Source organism: Chiloscyllium plagiosum, chromosome 14, assembly GCF_004010195.1.
Source record: "Chiloscyllium plagiosum isolate BGI_BamShark_2017 chromosome 14, ASM401019v2, whole genome shotgun sequence".
NCBI classification, from domain to species: Eukaryota; Metazoa; Chordata; class Chondrichthyes; order Orectolobiformes; family Hemiscylliidae; genus Chiloscyllium; species Chiloscyllium plagiosum.
In genome coordinates this window covers 46,562,612-46,584,071 of record NC_057723.1, presented here as the reverse complement: position 1 = coordinate 46,584,071, position 21,460 = coordinate 46,562,612, and the positions used below count along the sequence as shown (strand labels likewise).

The following is a 21,460-nucleotide window of genomic DNA, read 5'->3' as shown; positions in this document are numbered from 1 at the left end:
TGGATGACAGGAGAAATCGTGCGACTAGCCAAGAGGTAAAGGGAAGCATAAATAAGGTCCAGGGAGCCAAGAACAGACAGACTTTGGAGGAATATCGAGAGAGGAGGACCAATCTTAAAGGAGGAATTAAAAGAGATCATGAAATAACTTTAGCAAGCAGAATTAAGGAGAATCCCAAGGAATTTTATTCATATATAAGAAGCAAGGAGGTAACTAGAGAAAGGGTTAGTCCATTAAAGGATAAGGAAGGAAGGTTGTGTGTCGAACCTGAGAAAATCGGTGAGATTCTCAATGATTACATTGCATCAGTGTTCACTGAGGAGAGGGACATGATGAATGTTGAGATTAGAGACAGAGGTTTGGTCACCCTGGATCAAGTTGACATAAGGAGGGAAGATGTGTTGGGTAGGTTAAAGGATTTTAAGGTGGACAAATCCCTAGGACTCGATGGGATCTATCCCAAGTTGCTAAGGGAGGAGAGAGAGGAAAGAACTGGGGCCCTGACAGATATCTTTGCAGCATCCTTAAACACAGGTGAGGTGCCGGAGGACTGGAGGGTTGCTCAGGTTGTCCCCTTGTACAAGAAGGGTAGTAGATAACTACAGACCAGTGAGCCAGACATCAGCGGTGGAAAGTTGCTGGAGAAGATACTGAGGGATAAAATCTATTTATATTTGGAAAAGAATGGCTTCTCAGTGATAGGCAACATGGTTTTGTGCGGCAGAGATCATGCCTTACTAACTTAATAGAGTTCTTTGAGGAAGTGACCAAGTTGACAGACGAAGGAAGGGCTGTAGATGTCATATACATGGACTTTAGTAAGGTGTTTGATAAGGTTCCCCATGGTAAACTAATGGAGAAAGTGAAGTCATATGGTGTGCAGGGTGTTCTAGCTAGGTGGATAAAGAACTGGTTGAGCAACAGGAGACAGAATGGTAGTTGAAGGGACTCTCTCGAAATGGAGAAAGGTGACCAGTGGTGTTCCACAGGGATCAGTGCTGGGGCCAGTGTTGTTTGTGATATACATAAATAATCTGGAAGAGGACATTGCTGGTCTGATCAGTAAGTTTGCAGATTACATGAAGATGGATGAAGTAACAGAAAGCAGAGGGGACTGTCAAAGAATACAGAAGAATATAGATAGACTGGAGAGTTGGGCGGAGAAGTGGCTGATGGAGTTCAATCCAGGCAAATGTGAGGTGATGCATTTTGGGAAGTCTAATTCTAGAGCAGACTATACTGTAAATGGAGAAAGTGAGGTCTGCAGATGCTGGAGATCAGAGCTGGAAATGTGTTGCTGGAAAAGTGAAGAAGGGCTTATGCCCGAAACGTCGATTCTCCTGTATACTGTAAATGGAACAGCCTTGGGAAAAGTTGATGTGCAGAGAGATCTGGGAGTTCAAGTTCATTGTACCCTGAAGGTGGATAGAGTGGTCAGGTAGTTATATGGTATCCTTGCCTCCATCGAACAGGGTATTGAATAGAAGAGCTGGCAGGTCATGTTAAAATTGTACAAGACTTTGGTTCAGCCGCATTTAGAATACTGTGTACGGTTCTGGTCATCACATTACCAAAAGGATGTGGACGCTTTGGAGAGGATGCAGAGAAGGTTTACGAGGATGTTGCATGGTAGGGAAGGTATGAAGAGAGGTTGAGTAGGTTAGGATTGTTTTCATTTGGAAAAAGGAGATTGAGGGGGTATCTGATTGAGGTCTACAAAATCATGAAGGGTATGGACAGGGTGAATAGAGATAAGCTTTTTCCTTCGGGTGAGGGATTCAATAATGAGAGGTCACGCATTCAAGGTAAGAGGTGAAAAGTTTAAGGGGGATACACATGGAAAGTACTTTACACAGTGGGTGGTAGATGCCTGGAATGCATTGCCAGCAGATGTAGTAGAGGTGGTACAGTAGATTCATTTAAAGGTGCGTCTGGACAGATGCACGAGTAGGTGGGAGCAGAGGGATGCAGATGCTTCGGAATTGGGTGACAGGTTTAGACAGTGGATTTGGATCAGCTCAGGCTAGGAGGGCCGAAGGGCCTCTTCCTGGGCAGTAAGTTTTTTTTGTTCTTTGTTCTTACCTATCTCCTGGACCTGAATAGATGAAGTACCTGTTAAATGCCTTTTAACTGGGCCATTATCCCCTTAAGCATTTCCATTAAATTGCGTGAATGAATGAAACTTATACTGGCAAATTGTAAACAAATCTCACAATCCAGCTGCAGTAATCAGTTTAATATCCTTTATTCTTTTATTAAGTACAGGTATAATATTTAACTTATTTAGAGCATACAGGCAGAGTATGTTTACTAATATTTACTAACTTAAAGGACAAAACGACTAACACCTCCTAATTATGCAAGCAGACAGAAGTAGCCACCAGCACTTAGCACATGTTTTAACCCATCTCCCGTCTCCCAGGACAGAAGCCCATCAAACCTTTGTGTACTACAGATAAATAATCTAACACCATTGTAATGGAATTTTAATATATGTAGGAACTGTGTATAAAGGGGCTCTTGTAAGAACTGTATTTTGGAATTCTATTACTGCCTCGGACTTGTGCTGTGATTGCTGAATAAAAGAGGCTACTTTCAGAACTCACTGATTCCAGTTGCTTTTTGAACACAATCCCAATACTGTCTGTAAGTAAAGGTTTGAAAAACTAAACATTATTCTAACTAAAGAGAGATTTGAAGAGAGCTTTAGAAAGATCGCTTGAATCTAAAATTTATTAATGATTATCAAACACATTTCCTGAAAGCAAACCATTAAACTGTGGAAGAATAAGGTAACCTGTAGACCCAGGTAGTTTCTTTACTGAAGAAGAAACGAGTAGTAGCTTGGCACGTTTGCTATACAAGACAAGTGACGACATTTTTTGTAGAATTGGAGCCTGATGTTTTAGGCATGGGTAAAGTTTTGGACAAATTGAGCTTTAGTAAGTAAAATTTATCAAAAAAAAATGATATGATAATTGTTTGGGGTACGGTTAGATTTTCACAAATTCAGAAAGAAGTGAACAAAATGGAAAATGCAGAGTATGGACAATAGGTGGATCTATAAAGGGAAACAGACAGTGTAAGCTTTCTGGCAATCACATAGTGCGTATTAACTATTCAAGATGTAAATATGTAATGATGAGATTAGATGATGTGTACCATAGTCAACTTGGAATGTGAATTATGAGAATACTATTCAGTGGAGATGGGGTGAGTAAATGTATAACCTGGTATTGGAAGCTTGTTATCTGTAAAAACAATATAATACTTATGTTCTTGCAATAAACTCTGAGTGTACATCATTTTCTTGATGTGTATATCTGTGCACAGACAAATAAAAATTTAAATTAAGAAACTAGAATCTCCTATGGCCTAAAAGAAAACAAGGGTTAAATTCACCAATTAAGTGAAGATAGTTTCATAGAATTGTACATAATATAATTCAGTAGAGTATATGCAAGACTGGAGGAAATTCATCTAGAAATTCCCCAAGTGGCATTTATTTTATTAGACTGTGCCAAAGTGTCATAATTAAACAGATTTCAAGCATTGATGAGATCGAAAATAAGTGCACACGGTGAGGATAAAATGTCAGAAGCACTTAAATTCCTTTGAAAAAATTCCTTTCCAGCAATATCCATGGCACAAATAGGGAAGTTAGCCATAAGACAGTAAATGGAGGAAAAAATATTAGTGAGCTGACAAAAAGATCTAGATATGGATTGCAGGTAAAAGTGAAAAAACAAGAATCTTGACTCAGATAAATGAGTTCGAAGGGCTTTTGACAATTTTGAGAAGCAAAGAGAATTTCAGACTTACAATAAAATGCTGAAGCATGGAAGTATCCAGGATATGGTCAATCAAGATTTTAGGTGCAATTTGAAGGACCATTATGTCTCAAACTTACCCAAATGGTAGAATAGACTATTTTAAATGAAACAAAATGGAAGATTTGGATGAAGAAGATAGGGATCACAGAGGGAGCATTATATTGGTCACAAGGACTTTTTAACTTAGTGATCAATGCATTGGGAGCAGAATATTTCAACTGTGCAGTATTAAACATTATGTCTACAGTGTGTAGACTTACTGGCTGAAATGCTTACAACACTCTCGAGTAGTACAGAACAGAAGAAAGTTAAGGCATCTGCAAATTTCACCTTTTTCAGATTTCAGAATGATAGACTAACATCTTTAAAAAGAGTAGTCATTGCTTGCAACAATAGCTGAATAAAAAGTTTTATTAGCACAGATGGCCCAGTGAATTACAATCATTATTAAATAGACTGAGTAAAATCACACATGACACTGGAAATGGAAATTGACAAAGCGATGGCAAAAAACTGTAAATTTTCAATTTACACAATTAGGACAGTTATTGTATTCCATTAATGGAACATAACTCTCCACGAAATAAAGAGTGGTTATTGATGTCAGTGGAGAAATTTAGAAGACAAAATGTTAATTGTGTTAAGACTACATAGGCAATTTTTTCCGTCTGTCCTCAAGATGTTTAGCAGTTTCAGTTAGTCATACAGGAATGAAAACTATTATATGTTTATAAAAGACATCGTAATAGATGGGATATTTGTAACAAATACTGATGGATGCTGTTATGGCCGATAGTAAGTCCACCTTGAGCAAGGGATTTCAATGCATGGATGAAAGAAAACAATTCATTTTATGAATCATTGATTTGGCAACCAGATTTAAATCAGTTGACAATAATACATAATTAACATAAGAAAATAATTGTGGATAAGGACTGCAAAAGTAGATAGGGAGCAAATTTGGAACATTAGCAGAATTTCTCACTTGTAATGCAGTTCAGGATGAGAATAAATTTAACTAAGGATAAATTTAGAGACATATGTGCAAAAATGAACATAATAGTTATGAATATGGGGGCAGAATGTCCTTTCAGCATGCAGTGTGAAAGGGACTGCACAGAAATGGACAAATGGTTCACAAATTTTGGCATATCTGCCAAACAGTAAATTATTGCCTGCAGTAACATGGGCATTCACTCTATGAATTCACTGCAGATAGTTGGAGGCTATAGTCTGTATCAGTTAGATTTTGTTAGAAATGCTAAAGTTCCATTAGTAATCAGAGATCAACCCCCTCTCCCCAGCTTGGGAATGGAGCACAATTCGCTTTCCTTTTTCAGAATTTTTCAGAATTCTAATGTATTGCATGCAAGCAGAAAAGCTTTCATTGTAATGTGGAACAGAAAGAATTTAGCAAGCCTTAAGACATCATGCAAGGTAATTGGAAACCAGTTTCAATTTCAATCAGGGAGACATGATGTATTATAAAGGGAGAGGTTTAAAGACTGTCTAGTCCCAGGAAAGATGGTAAAGATTGAACTAAGTGTAGAACATGGGAACCAGCATGGAGTACAAACTTGCAGAATGTAATGGCTACGAAAAGAAAGTGTCTGGGAACCAAGTAACTCTCATGACCGCATTGTACACAACTACGAGGATCAGACTGTCGTAACTGACAGATTTTTGGATGAGGGACAGATACGTTCTGATCATCCAAATAAAGCCATTGGTCTCAAAGGACAACTACCAGAATGGAGTGTGAAAGTCAAACATTTACCACAACAGGCTAATCATAACTTTTATAGGTACAGCAGGGAAAGCCATTAGTAAATTTAATAAATGGTTACATGTGCAAGATTAAGGGCTGGAGGCCTGGCCCATGGATTTGGAACATGAAGAGAAAACATCAAAGGCAATAAAACAGAGCATAAGCTCGGACAGTGATTCTAGGTGCAAACATGCCCCTAGAAAAAGAGATTTCACAGTGTTGAGAGGAATCCTATTCATCTGAGGAAGCAATAATCCAGAAAGTTTTAGAAGGCAAGATAGAGAGTATAGTTTTACAAGGTCAAGGAATATAGTACAGCCCAGGCAAGTCACCAAGGGCAGAAGCCCAAGTGATTAAGAAGTCTTAGTGGTTACAAACGAATTAGGAGACAAATTAATCAAAGTTGCCAAATTGCAAAAGTTGCAAAGCTGGAGGAAATTTGCACAGAGATGCCAGATCAGTACACTGAGCCCTATCTCATTAAATAGACACACATGAAAAATGCGTCTTCTGTTAGGACTGAAGATTAGAGGTAGGCTAGTAGCATTTTGGGATTTGAAGAAAAACTGGGGAACCAAGACATAAAAGAGTAGGTTTATCTACAATAGGAAAAGCAATGTTTGAGTTTTCTTGGCTTTGTTACCAACAATACATAGGAATGTAGATAAATGGTTATTAATGCTGTATTGTTTTAGGGAAATCAGCTCAAAAGGGAAGTGTTTCTTTTCAAAGAGCAGCAAACAGAGAAAGGACAATATGTATGTGGTTTAAATGTTGTCTCTAGAATTTGTTACTTCTCAGTAAGATCCACCTGATTAAAGTCGGGTTGTCTCAAGTTGAAAGCTGATCCTGCAATGTTTCACTGGCAGCATGAGGAACCTTTCAGGTATCTTTAGAAAACTTTTCTATGGGGTTTGTAAACTGTCATACATGGGCTGGGAGCAGAATTGAAACTGGAAGCCAGGCTTTATGTACATTAGATTGGAAATCAAGCAGAATGGATCCAGCAGAATGCATCAAAAATCTTATTTCGAAAACATTAGTCCCACTGCAGTTGGTCAAACACAGGCTGCACCAAAAGATGGAGACCTGAAATGGAGAAATTTGCAAAGTGTAATTGGACAGCTGAATTGGCTGTGTATCCAAATGTAGTCACATGCTGATTGCGAGATCTTAAAGAATTGAGAATAGCTATAAAAGATCCCAAAGTGCAAGATATCATTCTGAAGAAGGAAACGTGAAAATAACTAAAAAGGAAGCATTGTGTTTTTGAAATTTACATTATTGGGAGATGACAAGAAAATGAAACTTACTGTTTTTAGTGATGCTTCTCATAGGAGACAGTGAGGACTCTCCTGCTCGTCAGATGTTGCCTGAACTGTTATGCTTTTTTCAGCAGCATACTCTATCTACTGTGATGCTTCTTGTGTAAATCCCTGTCATGGGCTCTCAAATGCAGCTGGCTTTATCATTTTTCTTTCAGTAGACGGAGATGAATGCTGCCTTCTGACTTCAGAAGCTAAAAAGCGAACAGTCCTATGAAGTACCTTCACGACAGAAACACTCACTCTTGTTGAGGTGGATAAGGTGTTCTTTTTATTATTGAAATTATTGAAAAGGAATTCAAAAGAGAAATTCAGCAGTGAGTGCGACATCGATAATAACTAATAGAAATCTAATTAGTACCATAGAGATGTACAGCATGGGAACAGACCCTTTGGTCCAACCCGTCCATGCCAACCAGATATCCCAACCCAATCTAGTCCCACCTGCCAGCAGCCGGCCCATATCCCTCCAAACCCTTCCTATTCATATACCCATCCAAATGCCTCTTAAATGTTGCAATTGTATCAGCTTTCACCACTTCCTCTGGCAGCTCATTCTATACATGTACCACTCTCTGCATGAAAAAGTTGCCCCTTAGGTCTCTTTTATATTTTTCCCCTCTCACCCTAAACCTATGCCCTCTAGTTCTGGACTCCCCCACTCCAGGGAAAAAGGCTTAATCTATTTATCCTATCCATGCCCCTCAATCTTGTAAACCTCTAGAAGGTCACACCTCAGCCTCCAACACTCGAGGGAAAACAGCCCGAGCCTGTTCAGCCTCTCCCCATAGCTCAAATCCTCCAACCCTGGCAACATTCTTGTAAATTGTTTCTGAACCCTTTCAAGTTTCACAACATCTTTCTGCTAGGAAGGAGACCAGAATTGCACGCAATATTCCAACAGTGGCCTAGCCAATGTCCTGTATAGTCGCAACATGACGCACCAACTCCTGTACTCAATACTCTGACCAATAAAAGAAAGCATACCCCAAATGCCTTCTTCATTATCCTATTTACCCGCGACTCCACTTTCAAGGAGCTATGAACCTGCACTTCAAGGTCTCTTTGTTCAGCAACACTCTCTAGGACGTTAACATTAAGTGTATAAATCCTGCTTAGATTTGCTTTCCCAAAATGCAGCACCTCGCATTTATCTTAATTAAACTCCATCTGCCACTTATCAGCCCATTGGCCCATCTGATCAAGATCCTGTTGTAATCGGAGGTAACCTTCTTCTCTGACCACTACACCTTCAATTTTGGTGTCATCTGCAAACTTGCTAACTGTACCTCTTATGCTCGCATCCAAATCATTTATATAAATGACAAAAAAGTAGAGGACCCAGCACCGATCCTTGTGGCACTCCACTGGTCACAGGCCTCCAGTCTGAAAAGCAACCCTCCACCACCACCCTGTCTTCTACCTTTGAGCCAGTTCTGTATCCAAATGGCTAGTTCTCCCTGTATTCTGTGAGATCTAGGACTCTGGGTAATCCAAGATGGAGGATGGTAAAAACTTCTGGCTGTAACAGCTGCTCCTTTTTTGAGGTATTTTAGGTGTTGGAGGTGATTTCCTTGAATTCCAGGAGCAGCAATTACTGTTTTATATGCTGTTGCATTGTTTTGGAACTTTGGAAAACAAAAGTCAAAACAACAGCAGTTTTAAAAAGGGAGAAGAGCAGACAAAGGAAGCACATGGTGAGGCCAGTGCAGGAAAGAGAGAGAAAGAAACTGACACAGCAGTGAAACTGCACAGTTACTGTCTTTACTGTTTGAATTCATGTATCGCTGGACATCGGAGTGCGCCTGGGAAAATTAGCAAACAGTGAAATTCACCAAGGAAACAAAATAGTGGGAATATAACATGCTGTCATTTTGTACAATATGTTGTCACTTGTAGTCTTTGTTTTGTTTGGTTTTCATGAACTTTTTAAAAATAAAGCTGCAATCCATCATGGACAAGCAGGAGTATCAGATGAAATGGACCTAGGGATAGGCAATTATATGTCAATGAATGAATAATTAGGTGAGCATTTGACTGGATGTATATAGTCATAGAGGAGAGGGGTCCTGCAGCACAGTTATAGTGTCCCTACCTCTGGGCCAGAGGCCTGGGTTAAAATCACACTTGTTCCAGAATGGTCTGAATCAGTTTGTTAAAAAATATCTATATGGGGAACAAATAATCAGTGTTGTTCAAGTTTTGTGGAGTGACAGCAGAAATAAAACTGACTAAAAATGCCTGGTTTTATATAAGCAGTATTTAACAGCAAAATCATTTAATACAAGGACGTAATACTGATAATCATTCTTAGTTCTGCAAATATTGAGGCTCTCTGTGCATAACATTTTTTCCTCATGATATTAGAATGCTTATGCAGCTCTCAGTTTTCTAATTCTATGCCAGTAGAGATGGATGGGATAAACACAAATTGGCATGTACTTCTGGAACAGAGAGAGGGACAATTCCACCTCTGCCTCATCTCCTTAAAGATGCTCAGAATGTAAACATCCAATAGCATCATTAAACCTCTAAAATGAAAAAAGGCTAATTCAATTTACCTTTCCTCAGAGCTGACCCTCCAACATTGCCAAATAGTATTGCTTTAAATTGATGTATTCCTATTTTAAAATCATTTGAACATTTATAACTTGCATTTATATTATGCCTTCTAATGCCCCATAACACCTCAAAAAAATGTTGTTGAACAGAATTTAGCATGTAGCTACATGTTAGTGCAAACAACCAAAACTTGGTCAAAGGGATAAGTTAAGCATCCTGGAAAGAAAAAGTAAGAGATAGAGGTTTAAGGAGACTTTGAGAGTTTAGAGCTTCCAGAGCTCAAGGTGTGAGCGACAATGGTGGACTCGTTGAAATCAGGGATGTGCAAGAGGCCAAAATTGGTGGAGAAGACACGTTTTGGAGATTTTGACTGGGGTGGGTTGGGGGTGTAAGGGGGTTGTGGTAGTGGTGATTCTGGTGTTGAGAATGTACTGCTGAAGCAGTTTGCAGAGATATGAAGGATTAAGGTCATAACAGGGTAACTTTAAACAAAGAATCAACATTTGTAAAATTAAGGTATTGCTTAACCAGGAACCAATATAGGTCAGTGAATACTAGGATCATGGATGAATGGGTCATGCTGACAATTTAGATTTGGCCTATAGAACTTTGGAGGAGCTTGATCTTATGCAGCATGGAAGATAGGAAGCCAGCCATGAGAAGATTGGAATAATTCAGTCTAAAGGAACTAGGATGTGGGTTTCAGCAGCAAATGAATGGAGGATGACAGAATCAGGCAATATTAGCAAGTTTTAAATAGAAAATCTTTGTGCTGGTGTGGATACATCGGTGGGAAATTTAATTTAGAGTTTAAATGACTCCAAGATTGCAGTTTGGTTCATTCCCACAATGTTGTCAGGAAGTGGGAAGGAGTCAGTGGTGGTGACTGAAAACAATAGTTTGTGAATAATATTCGCCTTAACATTTGTTAATTCATTTAATTTACCTTCCAATTATTTTACTCATTACAGTTAACAATTTCTTTCATGTTATCTGAAAATTCAATGCCATATTAAAACCAAAACATTTCTGATTATCGATCAAGGCAAGCAATAAAGGACAACAGAGCAAGGACATCAGAACTTCATTGGAAATTCTACCATTGATAGAAATAGCTCAATAGAGTATTCAAATGAGGCAACAATTCAAAAACTAAAGAATTATGTCAACTTTTCTGCTGCTAATTAGGACACAAGTCCGCACTAAATCTTAATGCGGCAATCAGAAAAAAAATTCAATTTAAAGGCATTCAAAATCTATTAATTCCTCCTCAGTTTTCTTTAAAAAAGTTAGACTAAATAACCACCCTTTATGAAGGAAGTGCTTAACATCAAAGCAAGTACAAAAACAATTGGGTGAGCCACATGAAACAAAGGATGAGAAAATTTTAAGGAAGATTTAGAGAAATTGGTGCTTAGAAAGTTGATGCCCACTGTACTACGTGCAGCCTTTAATATCAGTGGGAAGTCCATGTTTTCAGGTCTTAAAACTACTTCTGTTTTTAACAATTCTGGTGTTAGAATGTACAATGTTACTGGACGGGGAACTGATAAAACAGGATTTGTTCTCCATCAAACTCTTATTAATTTGGTATTTCAAAAGGCACTGAAGGCTATTTTTTGAAATATGCAAGATACTTCCCATTTTGTGACATGCTGTGTTAGTGGGTGAAACATACTCACAATTATGCATTTGGAACCTGACCTACATAGATACCAAATTCGCCAGCTTTCCTACTGTCAACACACTGTTATGGAGCAAATGCTCCCATGGTCAAAATAGGTCATCTTATTCAATCTGAAATGTCTAAACTCAAGGTCTATACTCAGCCTCTCTAGCAGGAATGACCAGATGAAACGCCAAGACAGTTAATTTTCTGCCACCTCTCTGAACCTTGGGAGCACCAAGGCCTGTGGTAGAGCGGTGTTGCTGTTCTGCTGATACGTATTAATCCAGTAAAGATCTGGAAGCAGAATGATGAGAACTTCTCATCTTCATGATTCAGACTCACTGGTTAGTGTACTGCCCAAACTGCTCTAACAGAGGTAATTTATTCTTCTGACAAACGTAGCAGTCCCTCCAAATTAAATGGCAAAAGGTGAATAAGGGCTGATTTGTTTTCTCAGTGTATTCAGAAAACAATGCTGACCAGCAACTGAAAGCTGGTTTCTAACATTTGCACAGCCAAATGGTACAACATAGGCCAAAAAAACAAATACAGCAGGCTACTCTGAGCACTCACTGAATTTAGCAGTGATTAGCTGATACAAATCAGATCAGCTCTGCTCCAGGTTTGAACCCTGATTTACTGAGTTAGACGATGTCAGCCAGATTAACAGTAGGAAAATTACAGTTACACTCAAAGTCATACAGCACAGAAAGAGACCCTCGGTCCAACTCATCCGCACTGGCCAAATATCACTGAACCAGTCCCATTTGCCAGCATTTGGCCCATTTCCCTCTAAACCCTTTCTATTCATGCACTCATCCAGATGTCTTTTAAATGTTGTACCAGCTTCCACCACGCCTTCTGCCAGCTCATTCCACAAACACATCACCTTCTCCGTGAAAAAGTTGCCCCTCTGACCCCTGCTAAAGCCGCCTTCTCTGAACTTAAACTTATGCCGTCTGGTTTTGGACTCCCCTAGTCTGGAAAAAACCTTTGCTATTTACCCTATCCATGCCACTCATGATTTTATAAATCTCTATGAAGGTCACCCATCAGCCTCCAATGCTCCAGGGAAAGTCCAGGTGGGGGAGTAAACCAGGGTTTTTGGTTTTTAATAATTCACCAGGACCTCATGCTGCAAGTGCACAAATGTATACTTTAGATCAAGGTTATAATAAGTCTCAAATGAGTATGGGAGAATGTCTATAATCCATGGAACTCTACTTTGAAGTAGAGAGGAGCAAACGGAGGGGGAAAAAGCAGGAAAAGTAATGCTAAGATCAAAATAATAAAAGGAGAATAAATCTTGGTCAGAAAGAGAAATTTAAGAACAAGTAGCCTTTATTTGCAAACAAGTGCTGCTGATTAATAATTAACTATTTACAGTTCTTCCAATGGAAACCAATAAAAATAAAAAGAAATACAGAGTGTCAATTGCTGTTTTGACAGACCTGCTCCATTTAATAATACTACAGTTACAAAATAGATTTTTTCCACAGTATAATTGATGGAAATATTAGCAGATAACAAATTTCCTTTGCAAATGACAGACTTCAAGGTTAAAAGTCAAAGTTGAAGAATGGAAAGATAATAAGTCTCTGTACTGCAATTGCAGCCATGGAACAACTGGCATAGGGCCGAATGCAACTGAGAATGAAAAGCATTACTCAAAGAGTCGCATAGGAGGAAAGGATTTTGTTTCATGGGACACCTGCACAGGATTTCAGGAAAAGTGAGAACTGTTAAATTCAGATGGGTCCCGTTCACCAAGATTCGGATCAATGTTCTGGAAACCTGTGTAGAGACAAAAAAACTGCAAATGCTTGGGTCCCGTTCACCAAGATTCGGATCAATGTTCTGGAAACCTGTATAGAGACAAAAAAACTGCAAATGCTGGAATCTAAGGTAGACAAGCAGGAGGCTGGGAGAATAGCATGCCAGGATTACACTGGAAACGTCCCAGCCCCTCCCCCTCCCTTCCATTCCTACCGGAGTCATCCCTCCTATTGATCAACTAGCACCTCCCCCCCCCCCCCCCCCACAGCTCCCTTTATCTGCAGCTCCCCTTACACCCATCCCAAGTCCTGAAGAAGGGTTAAACCAGAAATGTCAACTTCTCCACCTCCTGATGCTGTCTGAAAACCTGTATAGACCAGTCTGTGGATCGATCTTCAAATGCCAGTTGGACAGAGGGATTTGGTAATGCAAGCTTTAATAGAAATCTAAAGAGAAAAGTTCATTTTAAAAATTGGTTCATGAGACGTGTGTTGCTGACAAGGCCAGAAATTTGTTATCCAAAGTGTTTACAATGCATCACCCTGAAACCCAGCAATGCCTGTAGACAACTAAATGATAGTCTTGACAATTTCAGAGAGCACCTCAGGTCAACTACATTGCTGTGGTTCTGGAGTTGTAGGTTGGCTCAACCAGACAAGCATATCAGATTTCCTTCTTTAAAAGGGCATTAGTGAAGCAGTCACCAGTAGAGACTACTTGGTAAAGCTACTACTATTGTGGGATTTCATTGTGCATGACTGGAACATTCTTCGTAACACCTGGTTTATCAGTCCAGTTTCCAATGCAAACTGAATAAGTAAAACCATGTAGTAAAGATGTAAATGAACAGAGATTTTAATACTCATGGTGCAAAAGCAAATAAGGTACATACAAAGAGTAATTTTCCAAATATTCTTAACAAGATAGATGAACCATTGTTTCAGATAATTAAATTGCATTGATTTAATCATTACTGAGACGTGGTAACATGGAGACCAAATTTGGAAAATAAATATTCCAGAGTTACAATATTTCAAAAAGTGAATGTGGCCATCTTTGATTAAGAAGTATTACAGTAATAATCAAGATGGTGTAATTTCTTCAAAAGACTGTGGAATCTAATTGTTTTTAAGAATACTTGAAAAGAATAAATGCTGGCAAATTGGACCAGATCAATTTTACATATCTAATCGGTGCTGAATGAGTTAGACCAAAAGGTCTGTTTTGTGCCGTATAACTATGACTCTATAAAAGTTTGCAGCAACTGCAAAAGATCAAGAAATTTCCTTGGATAGTAAGAGCTGTTGGTGGGTCTGACCTGATAATCCTTTGTCTGGGAGCAGTTCCAGCTGGGAGGAAGTATGGTCAGACAAGAAGCAGAGCATCAGTCACAATGCAGAGCTACCAGAGGGTGAAGGCAGTCTCCACACAGATGAAGTGATCAAAGAGCAACATATTGTGAAAACGTGGACCAATATGAATGCTTATGATTGCATTTTCATTCAAAGTGAAGTATACATTTACATTTGAAGCATCTTTTGCCTGCAAATCCACGTGCAATTTGTATTGGCTCCATATTAAAGTAAACAAAGAATGGAATTTTGTTGGCAACCTCTTCATTTGAGGGTCACTGTGGGTATTTTGGTTTATGGTTTCCCATTGGTATTATATCAACAAACATATGGAAAAGGAGGGAGGAATAGCTTTGATAATCAAGGATGACAAAGAATTGAGAAAGAAAGGATTTCAGCTTGAAAGATCAAGAAATATAAAATCAGTATTGATGTAGACTCGAAATAAAAACAGTCTGAAAACTTGGAGAAGTTATAGAATTGGATAGAACATTAATCAAGAAATAATTGGAATTTAAAATAAAGCCATAATTATGAGGGGTCGAGATGAATGAAATTGGCAAAGATAGCCTGCAGATGAATTTGAAGAAACCTTTTGACAATTTCGTAGAACTATAGGAATCAAGTTATTTAGATCAATGTTGTGAGAGGAGGCAAGTTTGATTAGTAATTTCATAGTAACAGCTACTCTGATCTCAGTGACTCAGCAAGGTTCTGTCAACAGCATCTTGCAGTCTTGTGACCTCAACTATTTGATAGTGTGGAACAAGGGCAGTAGATGCTTGGGAACAACTGCAAGCTCCACTCTAAGTTTTTGGATGTAGGTTTGCTTGCTGAACTGAAAGGTTCATTTCCAGATATTTTGTTATCTTACTAGGTAACATCTTCAGTGGACCTCAGGCGAAGCAAAGCTAAAAATTCCTGCTTTCTATTAATATGTTTGGGTTGGTGATGTCATTTTCTGTGATGATGTCATTTCCTGTGAAGTCACTTCCTGTTCCTTTTTTCAGGAAGGTAGGTAACGAAATGTCTGGAAATGAACCTTGCAGCTCAGCGAGCAAACCTACATCCAAAACCTCAATCTAAGCTACAAATCTTCTCAAAACTCCCCTCTAAGTCACATACCATCCAGACTTGGAATTATATTGCCATTCCATTACACCCGATGAATCAAAATTGTAGTGCTCTCTTCTGAACAGGACTGTGTATATACTTCTCTTACAGGGATGGCTACAGTTCAGAGGCAGCCCAAGAACATCTCTTTTAGAGGGCAATTAGGGATAGGCAATAAAATGCTGCGCTAGCTAGTGAAAGCACACACTGTATAAGTAAATTTTTAAAAAGTCATAACGTTAATGAATTCCTCCATTTGATGGTGGAATACTCCTGCTTCAAACAAGAACCTCAAACAAAGACAATAAGGTAGGCTTGAGCGGAGACCGATGTATGCTACACTTGTTTAGAAAAAAACTAGAAGTTAAGGCAGAAAATTAACAATGGGAAGTATATATAGGCACTATTCAAACTGTTCAACAAAAGTATGTTCAATTAAAGAACAAAAACTCTTGAGAAAGATCTGTTCATGGCTTACCAAGGAAATTAAAAATATTAATTAATGAAAATAAATGGGTAACAATATTGGAAATCATAGTAAGTATTAAGATTGGGAGTGTTTGGAAGCCAGCAAGTTTACCAAAAAAAAATGATTAGCAGGGACAAAAATGGAAGTAAACCAGCCTGAAATATAAAAGACAAAGACAAACTGGAAGTGCTTTCACAAGCATATAACAAGTACAATAGCTAAGGTAAACATTCATCCATGACAGGCAGAGTAGCACAAAATTACAGAAAATGAGGAAACAGCAAGATGCTGAACAAATTTACATAAAACAAAAGAACTGTGGATGCTGGAGATCTGAAACAAGCATAAACAGAAATTGTTGGAGAAACTCAATTCCTCCAGAATTACATATCTAGCTCTGAAGAACAGTAACAGGACTCGAAATGTTGACTCTGCTCTCTCCCCCGATGAACAAACGTGTCTGTGTTCACAGTACAAGACACATTATATTCTAGATATAGAGGGTAAGCAAGGAACTAATAAAAGAGTGAGGAACTGAACAGAATTCATATCAGAGGAAACAAAATTAGACAATATTAAGGGACTAAAAGCTGATAAATCCCCAGGACTTGATGGCCAATCCTAGGGTACTAAAATAGATTGTTGCAGAGTTAGTGGATCATAGTTATGAATTTACAAAATTCTCCAGATTTTAGAATGGTTGCAGCAGATTGAAAAAGTTGGCAAATGTAAACCTCTTATTCAAGAATGGAGGGAGTGAGAGAGAAAAAAAAGAGAAATTCTTTTTAGCAATTAGATTTTTTTGAGAACTCAGCTAGTAGGAAAGATAAAGATGAACTGGGAAATGGAGAGTACTTGGATTTCCAAAATTCAAGAAAATACGACAAGATTAATACCAAATAATGACTTGGTAGGGAGCAACACTTTTGCAATTATTTCATGGTATGTCGACATTGCTGGCAAGCCAACATTTTTGTTGCTCATTCCCGACTGACCGTAAAGGCCACTATGAGCTTCATACTTGAACCACAGCAGTTTATTGGTAAAAATTTTGACTGTGAAGGAATAGCAATATTGTTCCAGGTCAGCGCTGGTTATGACTGGAGTGAAATTTACAGGTTGTGGTGTTCCACAAGACTGTTGCTCTTGTCTTCTAGGTTGGAGAATCATAAGTTTGGAAAGTGACGCCAAAGGGAACTTGGCAAGTTTCTGTTATAAATTACATATGTGGCACACACTGTAGCCATTGTTCATCTGTGGAAGAACTGAAAGGTTAAGTTGGCAGATGGTGCTCAAGCAGTCTGCTTTGTTGTAGCTGGTGTCAAGCTTCTTGAATGTTGTTGAAGTTGCACTCAGCCAGGTAAGTGGGCGGCATGGTAGCTCAGTGGTTAGCACTGTTGCCTCACAGCACCAGGGACCCGGGTTCAATTCCAGCCTCAGATGACTGTCTGTGTGGAGTTTGCACATTCTCCCTGTGTCTGCGTGGGTTTCCTCCGTGTCCAAAGATGTGCAGGTCAGGTGAATTGGCCATGCTATTAGGTGTATTAGTCAGAGGGACATGGGTCTGGGTGGGTTACTCTTCGGAGGGTCAGTGTGGACTGGTTGGGCCGAAGGGCCTATTTAAACACTGTAGGGAATCTAATCTAATCAAACTCTTGACTTGAGCCTTCTGGACAAACTTTGTGCGAATCCAGAAGTGAGGTACTTGATGAAGAATTCCCAGCTTCTGAACTATTCTTGTAGCCATCACACTTAAGGTTGGTCCAGTTGAGGTTTTAAGAGAGTGGTAACCCTTAAGGTATTGACAGTGCATCTTTCAACAATAGTAATACAATTGAATATAATGTTGAAATGATTAGATCCTCACCTGCCAGAGATAATCATTGCCTGGCACTTGTGTAGTTAGAATGTTACTTGCCACTTAAGTTTGAATGTTGTTTAGGTCATGCTGCATATTGACATGGATTGCTTCAATATTTGAGGAGTCATAAATGGCAGTGATCATAATGCAATCTACAGCGAACACTCCCTCGTGGTGGGAGAAGAGGTCTTGTTGAAGCAGCCAAAAATTATTGATCCAAGGACCCATCCATGAGGAATGCATGTAGTGATGTTCTGAGGCTGTGATGATTGGACTCCAATAACCGCAATGACCTTTGTTATGCATCACTCCAATAAGTGGCCCCCAGACCTGCCCCCAGACCACCAATTCTCATTGACACTAGTTTTACTCAGCCTCGTCACACCAACTCAGTCAAATTACGCCTTGGCACCAAGGGCAGTTGCTCTCACTTCACTTTGATTTCAGCCCTGACAGAATTAAACCAAGTATCAGCAAGTAAGTTATCACTGTGCAAATGGTCATACCGTTGATAACACACTCCATCACTTTGCTGCTGTTCAAGAGTTAATTGATAGGTGGCAAATGACTGGTTTGATTTTTCCTGCATTGTGCATAGGTCATACATGGGCAATTTGCCACATTGTCGGGTCAATGGTGTTGCCACTGTACTGCAACAGTTTGGCTGGAGGCATGACAATTCTGAGCATAAAGCTTCAGTACTATTATTGCCACAATGTTGTCAGGATCCAGTACCTGGCAATATCCAGTGCCTTCATCCACTTGCTGATGTCACAATGTAAATTAATCAAATTGGCCGTTTAGCTTTTGTGACGCTGGAGAGCTTGGGGGGTGGTACAGGTGGATTATCCACTCAGTACATCTGGGTGAAAACAGTTGCAAGTGTTTCAGCCTTGTTTTTTGCATTAAAGTCCTGTTTCACTGATCATTAAGGATGTGGATATTCGAGGAGCCTCCTCTTCTGATTAGTTGTTTAATTGTCCACCACCATCCATGAGTGGACTGCAGAACTTGATCTGATGTGTTAATTTCAGGATTTCTTAGCTCTATCACATGTTGCTTCTGGTAAGTGGGATGTAGTTTCACTAAGTTAAGAGCTCACTTGCATTGATATCTTGGTTTGATGGAATGGTAGAGCTAGGGTTATGCAGTGCTCTGAGGTTTCAGATTGTAACTGATACAATTCCACTATTGCTGATGGCCCACAGTGCCAAATAAAACCCAGATTTAAGTTGTTAAATCTCTTCTCAATGTATCCCATCCAGCATAATACAATGGAGAGCATCCCGAATGCGAAGATAGGATTTTGTTTCCACATGGACTATGCAGTTGTCACTCCTAGCATCATGAACATATGCAGCCAGGACAGGTAGGTTAACAAGGACAAAAAAAAATAAAATTAGCAGAAAGCTCTTCAAACCTGCTCCAATTTAGGAAGGTTTTCGCTTTCATTCTTTCCCTCACCTCTGCAGCAATCCCAGTCTAGGTGTGTTAGCAACCAGAGTTCAAAGATTTAAAGTAGCACACAAAACTGAAAAGATAAAGGAGAAGGGAGAAGAAGAATTTTGTTTGCCACACAGGGGGGTTATTAAAATCTTGAATACATGTCCTTAGAAGATGAATGACTTTAGATTCCATGGAAAACATGAAAAGTTAATTGGACATGAACTTGAAGATTATTTTGCTAGATTTAATTACAAAACTACAGTTTGTAATTAAATTGGATAACCCTTTCAAAGAGCTGGCCAATGGCCAATGCTTGGTAGGATTCTATGAAAAGTTTTAATAATTATTCATCGATGGATCTATTTTAAAAATCAAAATTCTGCACTTATGAAAAAATGTGAAAAGAGAACCAGTTACAAGGATGATTGATGGAGTTGAAAATAGGGTGAGTAATCAAAAATAACTAACAAAAGAGATTAATGCTTAATTATTAAATTGCAAGCTTTGTTGGTTTAGCTCATTTTAAAAAGTGAAAAATCACTCAGCATCTTTTGACACTGAGACAAATATTTATTTTTGCAGATGTAATGCCTCTTTATAACCAAGAGAGTATGCTGAATAAACTGAGGCCAAGTGCCTACTATATATTCCCCCAGCAGTCTTTGGAGGGCACAACATTTCATATCAAGGCAATCATGCATTGTGCAGCTCATAATGTTTTTAATTTTTATTCATACTCATCATTAGATGAGTTTCACATGAAGAGCGAGAAAAAGCACCAAGTTCTAAAAGGATTTGAATATGGATCCTTTTAAACTTTAAGTTTGTGTCAATACAGTCACCACCCACTTAAACTTCAAAATGAGGAAACTGGCTGGTCCATTAGTATGGCACAAAGGTCCTTTCATCATTAGATCCAAGATTTGATTTCAGTCTAGATTAATAGAGTGAAAGTTTCATTGCTCTACCCAGTAAGAGTTTAGTGACAGTTAGCTAGTTTCAACTCAAGCTCGAGATTACATCACACAATACGTATATAAAACAAAAGTTCCCAGAACACACACTGGAGATCCATACTGAAATTCATAGCAAATTGAATTTTTTTGCAAAAGAAATTGTTGCTCCGAGATTGGTATTAAGACAAAGGTAATGACGAGACTGAATATCAGTCATTGTGTTTCATTCTATCCAATTTTATTCTCCTTTCATATATCACCATTGGCCTCTCCTTTTGTGTATCATCATTTTTATCTTCACAGGCATAAATCAGTTGGGAACAGTGTGTGTGTTAAAAGGTACTTTAATAATGCAAGTTGGCACTGAAAGATTAAATTGTTGCACGATTTGTCCAGTCCCGATAGTTCTCATATTGATATTGTATTCTTGCTGGTTTTTGTATTGCTACCAGATTATCACGACACAATGTGAAGTTCTAAAATGAATAAACATTGCTCTTTTCCCAAATACAGCTGCCAATATACTTAAATCTAGTGAGTTATTTAATTATTAAGTTTTGACCCATATTAAAAAAAAGCTGTGTCTAGCAACTGCTAATTGTGTTCCATGTTGCCACTGAGAGACCAATGTTTAATCTGGCTGTCAAGATGTTGGCCTATTGACAAAACCTAATAAATTACTCACAGTGGTGGAAGCTTCTATCAAATGATGCATTGTTAATAAATTGTGACCCGATAACATTGGCCTCAAAATTATCATTGAATTGAATTGATAATTTTTTGGCTTTTGTCATGCAAATACTGTTTGCATCTTCAGTGATTCTGATGTTCATTAATTCCCAACACTTTCCCAGCACTGTTAATATACAACAGGTGCAGGGTAGTAAAATCCTCAGTATCCTGGCAATGTCCCATGGAACAGATTTGAAACCACCAGTTGTTTGAACCAGATAACATACCAAACTGTGTGTGTATATATATATTTATTTTTATTATATATATATATATACACATATATACACATAAACATATACACACACACACACATATATATACACACACACATACATATATACATACATATATATATATATTATAGACCCAATGATTTGAAAATAAATATACCCAAAATTAATTTTTAACTATACTAATCAAATATTACAGATGAAAATAATTCTTCATAAGAGTATAGAATGGCTAGATGGTATTTAAACTTTAAAGTGTATTTATTTGATACATATGATGCAGATAGACTCAGTCATTACAAATTTATGAAATGGGAGCAGAAGTAGACTATTTGGGTTTCAAATTTCTTATTCCCATCGACGTC

At 38.4% G+C, this 21,460-nt stretch overlaps 1 protein-coding gene across 4 annotated transcripts in view; it reads right to left on the bottom strand.

Moving 5' to 3' along the window:
- The window catches only part of rnf44 (ring finger protein 44), a 148,901-nt gene that overhangs the window by 107,865 nt on the left and 19,576 nt on the right, over positions 1 to 21,460 (bottom strand). The window lies entirely within an intron of this gene.